Raw genomic sequence first — 15,918 nt, 5'->3', positions numbered from 1 at the left:
TTTCAACTTCTTTAAAACCGCTTGTGTTTATACCCAGGACGACACTGGTGCTCAAGAAAAGCTGGATTCAACGGAATGAAAGGCAAAGCATGATTCTTATTCTGAGGGCAGAGATTATTTCAAGAGTTTCTCAAGCTAAGAAGGTTGGCAAAAAGGTCTTATGGCTGGTTTGTAGAGCAATGTGGAGATTGCATCTTTGCAGTCTTAGAGAGGTTGCTGCACAGAGTAGGTTGGCAGTGACCTCTCTGTTTGATCACTCCTGGTTCACTGGATTCATAATCTGAAACTTGACTGGATGCTGTTGCCTTTGACTGCAGTGCTGGCATACATATGTAACACAAGGATACAGAAGAGGGAAAAAAAAATTAACAAAAATAAAATTAAACAAAAAAAAAGGCGCTTAAGAGAAAATAAGACAAAAAATGGGAGCAGAAGAAATGCAGATGGAGACAGGCCTGAGAGGAAGAGGGGATATATCTGGGGAATGGCAAAAGGCAAGGACAGTGGGAGTTGTCACATGGCTGTAACCATGAACTTGAATGAGGCCAAGAGGAGGGACAAGGGTGTGACAATGGGGCATCTTACAAAAACCTGCAAGATGCCAATCTATAAGCAATGGAATTAGGTGCAAGAGCCATGAAAAGGTACCCATTGATCTGCAATGAGAGTCATCCACATCAGTAAAGTGGAAGCAGAGAAGAGGAAGCAGATGAAGAGAGTAAGATAGATCAAGAAAATTGAGACCAGAAAAATCACTTTTTGGTTTAGCTCAGGCCAGGAAGTCACTAATGGCCTTGGGCAGGCGGCTTTCAGCAGAGGGGAGGATTTGGGAGCCAGCAGAGAGGTGATCAAAGGGGAAAGCAGGAGGAGCAGAATTTAAGGCAAGATGAGTCAATGCTCTGGCATTTTGGAGAACAGGTAGGGAAGGGTAGAAAGGCAGGGGGTTTAAGAGGCAAATGGAAGGTGTAGGGCATTAGGGCACCAAGTGATGCTGATGCAGAGCCATCCTGAGGCACTGCAACCTTGGAAGAGCCTCCTGTTCCTTTCTTGCTTTTCACATTCCCAAGCCTCCCTCTTATCGAAAAAAAAAAGTCAAACAAACAGAAAAAGGAGAAATTATGACTGACAAAGCGGTAAAATTAATGGCATCAAGCAGAGCAAAGCGCTGTCACGGCCCAGAGCTCCGTCCTGTAATAAGTGAGTGGCCCAGATGTCAAAGGGGTTGGGGCATTCCCTGCCGACACAGACAGGCTCCTGAGGGCAAAAAACATTTTGTCCTCATTTACAGTGTGGTGGAATAGGAGAGGGGGAGAAGGGAACAAGGCAGAAGATAACTGAGAAGTAAACTGATTTACATTTAAATGTTATGTTTTTATTACTATTTTTTTTCCACTCAGTGTGAAATCTCATCCTTTAAACTAGACAAACCAGGGTAAACTATTTTTTATAGTGTGAAAAAAAATGATTGACATTCTGAGGTAATACTTTTTAAATTCCTCCAATTAAACAAAGCGAATTTAATTTTAAGTTTAATTAAAAGGAAATTTAATTAGAAAGAAGATTAAATTTTAATTAAATTTCTCCAAAATCCTTATCCTTGCCTTTACTGCTAATATTTCTCTCGGAACCAAATCCCTTTTTAATATTCTTAAATTCTATTCTAGTAAACTTCCTCTTTATATTAAAATTATATCTGCCTGGATGTACTCGCTACCAGGAAAAAAAAAAAAAAATCATTACCCCTTTTAAAATACTTGAAGAGTACACCTGAGACACAGAGTAACTCGAGAGCGACCAGTGGAACATTTGGATACACTCTGAGTGCGACATCGCTAAATTAACCCGCCTGCTGCTGAATGCTCCGCAGGCAGGGAAGCATCTGTGTGTCACAAGACATTCCTTTCCTGCACACAGCTCTCTCTGCTGCTCAGCACACCCACGGTGTCCGTACGGGCTGCACTGATCAGCATTTCACGTGCTCTGCTTGTGTGTCCTCTTTTCTTTTCTTCTGCAGAGAGTTTTTCTGGTGGGTCTTTGTTTTGCTTTGTTTTGTTTGGGTTTTTCAATCGTAGGATAGTTTGGGTTGGAAGGGACCTTAAAGATCATCTTCTTCCTCCCCCTATCACGGGCAGGGACACCTTCCACTAGACCAGGTTGCTCCAAGTCCTGTCCAGGCTGGACTTGAACACTTCCAGGGATGGGGCAGCCACAGTTTCTCAGGCCACCCTCTCACAGTACCGCACCACTCTCACAGGGAATTTATTCCTAATATCAAATCTAAACATGCCATCTTTCAGTTTAGAGCTTTTCCACTGGCCTATCACTGCAGGCCCTGGTCCAAAGTCCCTCTCCAGTGCTCTTGGAGCCCTTTTAGGCACTTGAAGGGTCTCTAAGTTCTCACTGGAGCCTTCTCTTCGCCAGGCTGAACAGCCCCAGCTTCCTCATCTGCTTTCTTTTCCATCTGTTCTTGTCTTTTGGAGAGGTTTGCCTCAGTCACAGCACTCAAGATGGGCCAGTTCAAATCTACCTTTTGCTTACTCTGTACTCCTCTGACATCAACTCCACCTCCAGAGCGAACAAGACTGTCTGATAACCAAAAATCTGTTACTATAACATACCATAAGGGTTGTATAAAGGCTTTGCAGAGCTCTGCTTGGTGGGTACTGCAGCAGGAGACAGATGGAGCACTGATGCACCCACCCTGCCACCAGACCATCCTCCTGAATCTCCAAGGATACATCTCCCGTGCACAAAGTAATGCCATGCAGGAACAGGGACCGGACACCCACCCAGGAGACACAAGATTGGAGGTAGCCATAGCAGGGCAGTGCTTGTCCTAAACCACACATCCACACCTCCAATTTTGCTCTTTTTCCAGCAGAGGCAATCACATCTCATAGCAATGACCAGGTGAGCTGGCTGTGCTGGGAAGTGGACAAGCAGGATGGCACTTAGTAGGGCTTTCCAGAGCACCTGTGGCAGTCATCTCCTGACCCCTGAGTGAGGTATGGTGTCACAGCCCCCATCCACTGCCATGACCCCACAGCCCAACGTGGACTGGTGGGTCAGGCACGGGGTCACAGGGTGGAAAAGATGCTGGGAAACTACGTCAGACCACAGTTTGTGCTGGAGCCTGGCAGAAGGGGCAGGAGAAGGAGTGGGAGGACAGCCAGCATTGGCCCCTGAGCTGTGCTCACTGTCTCTGTCCCCAAGACCTTCCATGCTCATAATGAGCCAGTACGTGACCCATCGTCCCAGATTCAGAACAACCCATGCTTATTTTAACACGTTGTCATGGTGACCACTAGTCTTGCCAGTGAAGACTGACTTGCAAAGCAATCATTATTTATGTAGTTACTCTTACACGTAAAATCTCATCTGCTGGACTCATATGTTGTTATACCTGGCAGCCATCTACCTGCTCTAACACCTCTTCTTTGACAGGAAGCAGGACCAGACACTTCAGAAATTCCATAACAGAACACAGATGATGCTTTGTCTGCACACTTGTCAACTAGAAAAGTCACATGCCCACTTTGAAAAAATACCACAGATGTTTATGCTCATAAAACTCAGAGTTTCTTGGGGGTTTTTGCCTGTTTTTTTTGTTTGTTTTTTTTTTTTACCAGACCACTCCTGCATGGGTTGCCAAGTGGTGCTGCAGAGCACTCACTGAACTTTTGAAGGACCAGAAAGCATTTTGCAAGATTTATAGAGCTCTATTTGCTTTGAAAGGGGATCCAAATAAGATTCATCTTCCCTGCTGGAATTAAAGCAGAGATCCCAGGAAATGCCTTGTGTGCAAGGCCAGTCTCAACTGTCTCATTCACAGCAGATCCACCATAGTCCTGCACACCCACACTGCACATCTTGAGAAATCCTCTAGCCTGACTACTTTGGTCACTTCTTTTCTACTTGTTGACATTTGTGAGGTCATTCACGTTGTTCCTGAACAGCAGCCTAGGGGGTTTTGGGGGGATTTTTTTTATTAACTAATCTTTCTATGTTCCCTTACCTTAAAGTCATCTATTTTGTCTACGGGGGCACCCTGCTCACCTCCTGATCTCCACGCTCTCCATCTCTCTCCCACCCACTGCAAAAGTTAGCAGGAGTTGACCTTTCTCCTCACCAGCTGTCAGACCTGGCAGAGGTTCCTGAACAATGGAATTTTTGCCTTGTGGGGCTTTTTTTCTTGTCTTCCTCATCTATCTTAAAAATAAACACGGACCAAGTGACAAAAATTCATACACTACCAGTCTGTTCCGCAGACAGCTACACAGTTACGGTGATTGGAAAAGACACAGAGCAAAGACTGATTAAAATATGATGGGCCAATGGCATTATGCATCTTATTTCTTTCACAGATGTAGTCCTAAAAGTATTCTAGGACAGGTTTGAGAACATGGTGATAATCTTTTATTTATAGTGATTAAATTGTTAACATGATGGAAATTTATATTCTTGTTTTTGCATGCCACTGCTCATTTCCAAAATCTATCCTATGAGTGGAAGGTATTTTTATTACTAGCTTCACTTACACTAGGATAAACACAGATGAGGTCTAATAGGCAATGCTAAGATAGAAATAGAAATGGAAACAGAAAAAGGAAATAACTTTATCCTTTTTTCAAGTGAGATGCTGAGGCATAGAGAAATCAGCTGTGGGTATTGACCCACCTGGAAGTGTACTCTCCAGTCAATTTAAAGAGTTCCACAAAGATCACCTGGAAAATCTGTGGTGAAACAGAGAATTCAACGCTGATTTCCAGAGTCCTAGATTGCTACTTCAAGGAAAAAATAATCCCATTATTTTAGATGCAAAACAAAATTAAGAGATAACACAAGACAGAACATTTGTATTACTAATGGAAATGCTTGGATAAATCTGGTATTGTCCCAGTGATGAAACATGATACGATCTAGATATCTTGGATAAAATCATTACATGATAGTATAATTTTAACTGATGGATAATTTGAATTCATCTTTTGTGTGAGGGCTCAGTCTATTCAGATGGATCCCTGTGAGCAAGGAGTTGCTCCAGCAGGGCAAATACAAACTACCCAACACTGCCAGTGTTAAGTACTATTTCAGTGTGCAGAAGACATACTGTACACACCTGGAGATCTCCTCCACCAAGGAGCCTGACACTGTCATGTTCATGCAAAAACACAGCAGAGGAAGAGAGCAGGTTCTTGTGTTCATCACTTTATTAGAAGATGTTCCTTGAGATAATCATGGTCTGGGCCATGTTCTTAGCCAGGGGGTGTTGTGACACTGAGCTGCAAACTCTTCAGCACAGTTGGTGCTGTGTTGTGGTAAGTTATGTCTCATGAAGCTTTGCTATTTGAGAAGGGGAGGCTTTGAAACAAATCACAACACCACATATGAAACTAAAAACAAAAGCCCAAGAGCACACCACTGTCTCCATTTAGTGGATTTGGACTTTTCCAGGTGATATACCCAACCTGGAGATCTGAATTTGTCTGCAGAAGAGAGGGGATGCAGGCAGTGCTTGACTGTATGAAGCCTGTGGTCAATCTGATTGAGTATGCCACCTGGCAGGAACCAAGGAGGCACCAGAGGAAGGTTCAAGACATTTCTCTCACGAGGGAACTTTCCTACTTTCCCACAGCTGGTTAAGGTCTTCTCAGTCCTGGAAGTATAAGGATTTATTTCCTGTTTCTTGCTCCTGTTGAAAGAAAACTGTTCTTTACTGTTTAGTGTGTTCTGCAGACTATCTGGAGAGTAAGGAGCTTTCATCACACAGACACAAAAATAGAGAGAGTTTTATGGGGTGTGTTTCATTCCCGTTGGGTGCCCACCAGCCATGACTAGTGCCCTTTGGGCCACACAATCAACCTCCTCACTCACGAAGATAAATGTCGTATCAGCCCTGCAGTAAGCCATCATCTATTCTTGAGAAACAAAGAGAGTATATAGCATGACCTTCCTTGAAATATTGGATCTATTTACACGGGTTTGCGTGGACCACATTACTTATGAGTCACCAAGGGGAAACTGAGCTCCTTGTAGATAAAGCGATCAGTGCAAACCACTGTAAATAAATCTGAAATTTCTATGAAGGTCGCACTGTGTCTGATTTATACTTCAGCACCCTATGAAATAATGTTGACCAGGTAAGTGGTTTTCAATTATTTTTTTTTTATTCACATAAGAAAAGAAAAAACCTCCTTTTTTGTAGTATAAGGGACTGCTCAATTTTAAAGTGCATCTGGTTAGAGAGATGGCATATGCCCAGGAAGTAAGTTATTGTCTGGTATAAGGCTAAATGTTCTTAGATCTGATTCTGCCATCCTAACTAACCAGGATGACTTGAATGGGCATACAGGGCAGAGTCAAACCCAGCAGCAGCCACAGATGATCCTTAGACAGTGAAGCTTCATTTTTCTGATTAATCTATACCTTTGTTTCCATTATTAACCCCAGTATAGGTCAAGCCCAAGTGAAGCCTTTGTATCACTAACATAGGAGTTACCATAAGCACAGGCTTTTGGTCTTGGAAGATAAGTAATGCTCCAGTGGCCAAATTATAGGAGTGGAAGTCAGGAACTTTGTTTCTGTCATTAATCTGCTTTGTGACCAGTTTCACAAAGCAGAGCTTTCTCTCAGCTTTCATCTGACCTGTCTGCTAAAGCAGGTGAACCCCTGGAGTCAGAGGAGTCTACCTGATGCAATTAGGAGCAATAACCATGAGGACTCCATTTTAGGTTGAGAGGAGTCTTCTGGCTGAATGTGCAATCAGTTGCTTCAGTTTGCAAAATCAGACAAGAAATCTATGAGCAGATTGTCCAAGAATATTGATAGTTTTCTACTTGCTGCTCATGATGTTACTGGAAGGTTAAAATGGTATCTAGTAAATCTGAACTTGATCATCATATATTCTGCTGAGCCTCAAACTCATGTTTTAGTGTTCTAAACAGGGTGAAATAAAAACACTTTTGGAGTACCTAAGCTTAACACAGGAAGAACAATCTTTTGAGAATTACAGCAAGGTTGAACTTGCCCAAACTGTTACTCATTCTCACAAAAGTTTTACTTTACACAGTAGGAAGTTAAGATTCGGAAAGTCTGAGAGTCTTCAGGGACACTAAGCAGCCTCAGCGATCACAGCAGATACAATTCAGACCTGGTAAAGACAATAATGCTCTCTGGCAAAAGAGAAAAGTCGAAGTTACTTCATGAGTCTTCCACAATGTCAGGAAAACATGTCTTTTTTAAAATTTCCTGGAAAATACACCCAGCACTCAAACTTCAGCTCAATTTTTAAACTTTGTCATAAAATGACTGGAGTTAGAAGCTGGTCTGAAACACAGCCTTCCAGGAAGTCTAGGTACAATAAGGTTTTTCTAAACCAGACTGAGATTTTAAAACCAAATTGGTTAATTTAAACCTGAGTGGTACCAGCCTTTTGTCAGCCTCAGCAGTTCTGCCACACCTCAGGACCTTTTATCAAATCTATGCCTCAGCAAATTTAAATGCTAGTTTAACTGCAGTTGTTAGTTAAATGACAGTTAATTACATCCTTGTAGCTCAGATTAATCACTTTAGCATATGAGTAGCTTACATATTGGACAGGATGTATATGAAGTGTCTCTGCAAAAGCTGAGTCAGAGCAGCAGTTTTCCCTTCACTGTGGAAACACCTTTCTGCCCCACAAAGGGCAAATCTAAGCACCCATCAGCACTCCAGGACCATCCTCAGCCACAGGAAGTGGCTCAGCTCAGCTGATCATTGCCTTCTCGAGGGAAGGATCAAGAACTGCCTCATGACTTACAGGAATGGCAAAAAACACTGAAACCTTAAAAAGGTAGTGGATGCCCCATTCCTTTAAACATTAAAGATTAGGTTGAACAGGGCTCTGAGCAACCAGATCTAGTTGAAGATGTCTCTGCTCACTGCAGAAGGGTTGGACTAGATGACCTGCAAAGGTGCCTTCGAACTCAAACTATGCTATGATTCTACAGGATTGGAGTCTTAAAAGTTGTTAAAGTAGAATGATCACATTAAACAGGTGGGGGTTTTTGTTGCTGTTATTAACATTATCATGATTGTGACAGTTCTTCACAAAAGTACCAGACAGGAAGAAGACCCATATTGTCCCAGTCCCTGTGTAAACTCCAATCCACATCCCAGAAAACTGCCACTTAAACTTTACAATTACATCAATGCTATTCAATCTGAAAGTAATATCTTTAGAGTAATTGCACTGCAAAAACCATCTATGCAAAATATTAATTCATATTTTTTATTTACTTCATTTGGCAGTTTGTCTTGCTGCCTCCTCTTCACTCAGATTTATCAGTAGTCTGGCAACCATCAAAGACCATTTGAGAAGTGGTACAGTCTTGGCAAGGACTGCATCCTAGCAGAAGACTCTCTGAAACTCACAGTAAAGCCCTCCCATTCTGTTGCTCCACAGACCCTGCTCCACCATCTGCCTCGCGAATTAGATTTTTTTGTTGCTGCATTTCACAAGTTTAAAAATACGGTTATTATGATCCATAAACCAGCTTTCACGGAGATTATTAATTAAGTCCCAAATATTGTACTGACGTGCTTTGTGAAATATGCCTCCAACGTCACAGCACTGCTGCTGTTACAACCCATCTGCAGAATGTCACATCGGAGCACTTAAAAGTTTCGTGTTGCCTGCAGGAGGGGGGGGAGAGGGGAGTTTTGTTTTGCTATCCCTTGTAGCAGTCCGAGAAGTAAAACCTGGAGCCTTAGAGTCAGGTGGATGAGATAAATTGAAACGGATCTTATTGCTCCCAAACACTCTCCTGGAAACAATGGCATCTTGACATTTTATCAGTCACTCATGCGGTCATTCTCAGCGGTATCAGCCAGAGCTTGAAGGATAGAGCCGTAAAGAAAGGATTGTCAGCCATAAACATTCCTCAAAACCATGAAAGCCACAAATGAAAGCTTAAGTAATGGAGGACGGAATACCCTTGATATTTCAACAATTACCTGCAACAACAGGCTTTGTTCAGAGCCCCGGCCATTTTTTTCAAAAGCCTTTAGTTGTCATGGCCAGAATAGGATAGGGGAAGGGAAAAAAAAAAAAAGGGAAGAAAAGGAAAAAAAAAAAAAAAAAAAAAAAGGGGGGAAAAAAGACAGAAGAAGAGAAAAAGAGAAGGATTAAAAGTTCCTATGTGAAAAGATAAACTTGAGTGGCTGCATATATGAAGAAGTTTATGAAAATTTTTCATTTTTTTTTAAAATCAAGATTTATTGCCAGATATTAGAATTATTAGGTTGGTAGAGAGATACTTCTTCTTTTTTTTTTTTTTTTTTTTTTTTTTTTTTTTTTTTTTTTTTTTTTTTTTTTTTTTTTTTTTTTTTTTTTTTTTTTTTCTCTCCAAGAGATCATTAGAATAACATTCATGCTGCTGAGCTGTTACCTTTCTGGCCATTTCTGATGTCAAATTATGGAAGAAAAAAATGACACTTGAAAGGACATAGCAACTGAAGGAGCTTCAGTGATGGACAGAAGTGAGCAAGTGGGAAAGCAGAAGTGAATTCAGCTTCATTACACTTTGGGAAAACTATAATATTTTTGTGCAGGAGAAGAAAAAGAAAATCTAGTTTTAAGTAGTCTTTGTGCCAATATTTTAGCAATTTAGAGCTCATAGAAACTAAGTAAAATGTAGTGCTTGGTATCCAAGTCAACCCAAACTCTGGAGGCAGCAAACATGAAAGGTTAAATGCTCTAGAAATTGCATTTGTAGAGTTTCTCAACTTAGGAGATTAATAGTTACTCAAAGCAATGGATAAATATTAGCAAAGGACCATTAGCAGAGAAAAACACATCAGTGAATCAGAGCTCCCCAGCTTATCAGATCAATTTTAAACAGGTTTATCTTGGACTTTTCCAGCACCTTAATGAGGAACAAATTGGTTTTTTACCCCTTTTTGTTTCCTGAGATTTTGTTGACTTTATGTTGTTAGGTATATCCAACCATTAATATAAATGGGTCAGTGGCATAAAACAATTAATCCCCTCGTCCCTTCAAGTTTCTGAATACAGGCATTTTATGAAAGTTCCCTTTTATTGCTCTGCTGATGGTCACCTAAACTTTAAGAACAAAAGAGTTCCTGTTGCTTAATGATTCTCACAAAGGAGGAAGAGACCAAGTAATAAATGGAAACAACACCAGAAACAGGCTATTTTTTGTTGTTGGTTTTTTTTTTTTGTTTTGTTTTTGTTTTTTTTTGTTGGTTTTTTTTTGTTTTTTTTTTTATTTTATTTTATTTTAATGACAATGACAATGACAATACATATATATTGGTAGACAATAATGTGAACAGATGAGTTAGAGCTTGTATACTGGCGTGAGTAATTCTGTGGCCAGAGAGAAAAGAATCACACCCTGAACCACGCCCTGTGTTTGCAAGCAAATATTGAACCAAGCAGTTGAATAGGAAAGCTTTATTTTACCTTTCAGACCTCCAGGGGATTAGAGGGAAAAAAATAACAAAACAAAACACACACATCAAAAAAAAAGAAGAATGGAGAGGAGAGTGATATTTAAAATACAGTCCTTGCTAAAGCAACAAAACACATTCATTATACTTTATTAATGGCAGAGTGGGGAGCAAAGCAAAGGTACTCTTTTTTAAAAGAACTCACTTGCCTATGTAGAAATCTGAGTTCATTAGAAATGCTCCAGGAGATGCCTGTGGTCTCTCACTGTCATTCCAAAAAACTACAGGTCCCCATAAATCCTAGATGATTTCTGACAGGGTGATGTGGATCTCTTAAACACCCAAGATTGTCTCAGATGATTCAAAGCACCCAAGGGAAAGAAATTGGAATTAACTCCAAGAGCTAAACCTTCCAAGACATGCAGACACCCGCCTCTGGGCCAGGCATCTCGTTAGCTATTGACTTCTGTGGGCTTCAAATGACTTTTGGCACCTAAATGACTCTGTGGAGCTGACTATAGGATCCTTTTCCCTGGGGTACCTCTGTCTGGAGTTCATAACATTGCTCTGCAGCCTGGGGGCTGGGTTTTGCTCCTGACCAGTTGAGTAAATCTTGATGGTCCCTTATCCACCTTTGCTTTCATTTGGCATTGTAGGAGTTTGGTTTATTTAAATCTCTGCCTGCAAGGCCAAATTTCTCTACGCCACTGTAAACAGAGCCCAGGCTTCTCTGGACACTATCAAAGGGCTGAGGTAACAGATTAGTTTTCACGGCCTTTGGATACAGTTTGTCATTTTGGAAGGGTGCTGGAAGCTGTCTATGCCCTGAGGTGTCCGTGAGATGGAAAGTAGTTACCCTGAGGAGCTGTAAAGTCTCATGGAAAAACTTGTCCTCATCTCCATCAGTACTTGTATGTCTCCTGGAGGAGGGATATCATGCAATCCCCTTCTACCCACAGACCCCACAGACCAGAAACATCTGCTCATTCTCCTCCCTTAATTCCCTGGCCATATAAACCTGTTAGGTTCCTGCAAAAGTCTTAGTTTAGATGAAGCATAACTTTTCACCAAAAAATCCTAACAGGTTTTGACATCAGCAGTTGGTTTTATACATTATTTGGATGCAGGAGGTCTAACAGGATAATGTAGGAATCTCTGTTTATACCAATTGTAGCTGACAAGCAGATGCAGCTGCTCTTACATATTTTTTCTTACACTTGGCATTGTCTGAATTCTGCAAATAATGATGCTGGTAAGTTTGGAAGTTTTCTAAACTGTATTCTTTTGGATTCATATATTCATCCCATTTTCATGACAAAAACAAGTGCTTTTTCTGTGAATACTTCAAGCTTTTACAGAGGTAAGAACAGAGTTTCCATGAGGTTAAATGTTGCGGTGTAGGTCTGAGCAAGTTGAAATACAGAGCAACACTTCCACTTCCTCCAATGAAATATGCATTTCATCTTCTATGAAGACTTGTTTCTTGCTAGTCTCTGTCAGCAGGAGCCATCAACATAACAGTGTTTTGCTGACCTGTGAACGAGCTTCTGGTAACCACTACTCAAGAGCTCCATTAAGACAAACCATTTAAGCTGATTCCATAACAATGTGAAACTTTTGTAGAATGAGGTTAGGAGGTTGATGCATTTTATATAACCAAATGTAACCATTTTGGGCCTGAACTTGTGAGCTGCTGAATAGTCTCAGCTTCCATTAACGTCACAGACATGCTCAGCATTTTATGAGATCAATATCGATGAAATCTAAAATATTAAGATAATGTTTTAGTTACAGTAATAGCAACAGAGGTGCGTAGGAATTTGAAGACATTTCCAAAATAAAAGAAACAAAACCCATGGTATGTTTACTCGTTACTGATGACAATTTCTAGTTAAATCTTTGCTTTGCTTTGCCGTGCCTTGCCTTGCCTTACCTTCCTCCCTCTTTAATCTGAAATCTCTTAGAGTACCTAGTAAAGCTAATCCGATTCATGATGTAATACATTTTTTCACACTGTTCCTCAGCAATTGTCAAGTATATTAAATTGTTAATAATTAGGTGGGTAGCTCCAGTTTTTAAGAAGTACAACATAACACACTCAGCCCATTAAACTTAAAGGTAAGGGACAGTAACCAATGTAGATTAATCAAATCAGAAATCTAGCCTGGAAAGAATCCAGTCCAGCTCCCTGTCTGTTTTTTTTTCAGGAAAGTTTATAGTTTAGTCACACATATAAGTGTATGAACACTGTTGAAAACCTTGTTGAGTCCAGTTGACTCTAACAGGAGGCAAGTTCCACATCCATATTCCTCTAACAGGTATAATTTTTATCTCCTTTTCCACGTTAAATATACTAATTTATAGTTCACCCTATAAAACAGATCTTGGTGATACCAGTAATGTCGGTGACATCTAAACCCTTAAAGTTTCTTAGGATTTTTCTGAAGGATGTTTGAGATCCTCCATTCCCACTGACTGCAGAAGGCCTGAACAGAGCTCACCAGCAAGATCACAGCTAGGATGCCTCCAAAATTAAATTCCATCAGTGTAAGTAGAAACAGCACTGCTAAGAAGCAGGTTAAATTATAGTTTGTGGGAAGTTATAGACCATTTCCCAAAAATATCCTTTCATCTTGAAACTTCTAGTACTTGAACACACAAATCCCTCCTCTTTCTCAGGCTATTTATCATTTTTAGAGGCTATAAATTATACACACCGAGCACCAATTTTATACACCAACAACCATAACAATGCAGTTGCAAAATAGAACACTCTGAAGGGTATGTTCCCCTTTCAAAAAGGATCAGAAAGGATAATAATGCAATGCCTAGGTCTGCAGTAACATTTTCCATTCAAAGATCTCAAAATGGTTATAAAGGAGCCATTAACCTCATTAAACACCTGTGAGACAGGAATCCAGCCATTATCTTCATTGCTTTCCATGAAGAGGAAGAGTGGGGAGGGTATCTTACGTTTGTGTACCTCAAGGGGAAGTTTTACAAGTGTTTTCCAGTCCTGCTATGACTGGTTCAACTCCATCAGTTTTAAGCAAATTCGGGAGCAATATATTGATTGTTCTGAGCCAAGACAGATTACATGATATATAACATGCTGACGGCAATGCTGGATAGATCAGGCTCCTAACACCAACTGACTGACTGTTGTTAGTATTGACATCAAGTTAATTCATCGGGAGGAGAAGTTGTACCACAGAAATCAAAAGTGCACATCACCAGCTTCTCCCTGGTGGAGTTTGGGGTCTTCCACTGCCTGAAAGGGAGCACAACTGTCTCTTTGGAGAGCTTGCCACAGACTCAAAGTGGGAAGGTACCCTGGATTCCCTGCCAAGACGGACATCCTGAGCGGAGAGGAGCAAGTCACAAAGCCAGGGCTGGCAGAGTAAAACCTCAGGGAGACATGCTGCATCTGTTTTCTTCCTGGAATAGCTCTCGGTGATCCCCACTTAGCTTACCTCTGGATCACAGATCAGAGCTATCTCCCTCTAGTCACTGAGGAGTGACTATGACCTGAGAGAAGTGTCAGGCCAGATTCAGGATTTCACACTTGTTGTCTGGCTGGAAAAGCCCACAGCTGAGCCTGGCAGCCCGAGCTTTTGTTATATTCAGCTGCAATTCAGTCAGCAGCATATGGAGCACTGGATACTGTGGCCTGAATGTAAAGCTGAATCCCACCCTGGTTTGCACTGCTGCTCTTAGTCATCTATTTTTTCAGATATTGAGATGCCAGAGTTGGGTGTCTCAGTCTTTCCCTGTGTGTTTATAGTCTGTGTGACATTTTGACTCCTGCTTTTTCTTTATTAACAGTATTTTTTACAAATTTTTCTGGACAAACAGGTCTAGAGAGGCTCAGCTGCTTACTCGGGGTCACCAGCACAGAAACAGAATCCAAATCATCTGCATCTTCTGACCACAGATCACAAGACACCACTTCCACGTGTGGAAGATATGTTTTCCATCAGTTATTCCATTTTCCACATAAAGTCTTCTCTGAAATATCTCCCTATCCCAGAGTCCAGTTATCTCTCCTTGAAAATCACCTCCACTCTGACACGACCAGTGCTATATTGCAACATGCTTACCCTTCAACTTTACTGCCTTTTCTCTTTTTAATACTACATCTAGATGTTACAAATCTTTAGGAGACTACAGATATGCTATATACCCCCAGAAATACAAAAGTTAATAAGTAATTTCATAAATACCTAAACATTAGGAATTATTTAGTTTCAGACAGTACTCAGGAGGAAATTTCCAATTTTTGTTTTGCTTTACAACCATTATGAAAGTCAGCCTTTGTTCGCCCTCGTTACCAAGTATATTTCCTGACGAATGCCAATATTGCAGCATATGCAAAATGTCTTTTGCTTAACCTGTGTCATCAGTTTTCAGTTCAAGAGATGTATTCTGTGTGGTGAGGATATTTAGGGAGTTTGGGATTGAAGGATGTGAGAGACCAGTTCCCCAAACTCCAGCATAGCCATTGTGGTAAGAGCTAAACATGCCATGAGTCAGAGCATCCCTGAAGCACTGAGGCAAGGGAGACAAAAGATGAGTAAGGCAATGTCCACAGAGGCATCTGGCCAAAGTTATAGGATAGGTCAAGGGGAGAATGAAACATGGATCACAAATCTCTCTGCTTCTACTAAGTGTTCTTGCCACAAGGTGAAATACAAAAAAGATTTACTTGTTCATCTTGCCTTTCTATTTCAGTACCTATCACCACATGAGACTCTCCTACCCTTTTGCCAGACTAATTAGATTGTTTTAAAATTCCCAAGGTTTCTTCTGGACTTTCAGAAGCCAGAATGAGATGCAAAACAAAACGAATCGGGAGAAGAAAAATCCATTTTCTTAACCCTTACTTTAGTGATGTTCACAGGAAACATACATGTTATCTGCTGATTTTACCCATGGAAGGCCACATCACAGTTTTGCACTGTGCTCTTAAACAAGAATCCTTTTCTTCCTCCCACCCTCCAAATGCATATAAAACCCAGAAGTGTGCAGTTTTTGCGCTTTGTAAATATGCTTACCTGGAATATGAATTCAAGTTTGAGCCTGTGATTTGCTTGATCTGGAACTCACTTTGCCAAGAGGATGCAAACAAGAACATATAAGTGCTGACAGTTCTCCAATGCCATTTCCACAAATCCTCCTCCAGGGACAGATAAATAATGAAATGACTCGATGGGAAATAACACTAAAGCATCCCAGCCCACAGAACCACAGGATATGCACCAGACACACATGGGTGAATGCTGAAATGTTGAGAACATTTAGTAACACAGATAGGACTTTGGGAATCCTCATGCTTGTCTAGGCTAACTGAAGCGTAAATCTGGAGTAAATGGAGCAACAGTGATGCAAACTGTCATAACAGATTGAGAACCAGGCTCAGAGCTCCTACCATCTACCTACACGATGGAAAAAAATCTTCATCGACTC

The sequence above is a fragment of the Pipra filicauda genome, unplaced genomic scaffold (genome assembly GCF_003945595.2).
Source record: "Pipra filicauda isolate LSUMZ 115617 unplaced genomic scaffold, ASM394559v2 scaffold358_size1319798_pilon, whole genome shotgun sequence".
NCBI lineage: Eukaryota > Metazoa > Chordata > Aves > Passeriformes > Pipridae > Pipra > Pipra filicauda.
The sequence above is the reverse complement of the archived record's forward strand: the minus strand, read 5'-3'. Positions refer to the sequence as shown.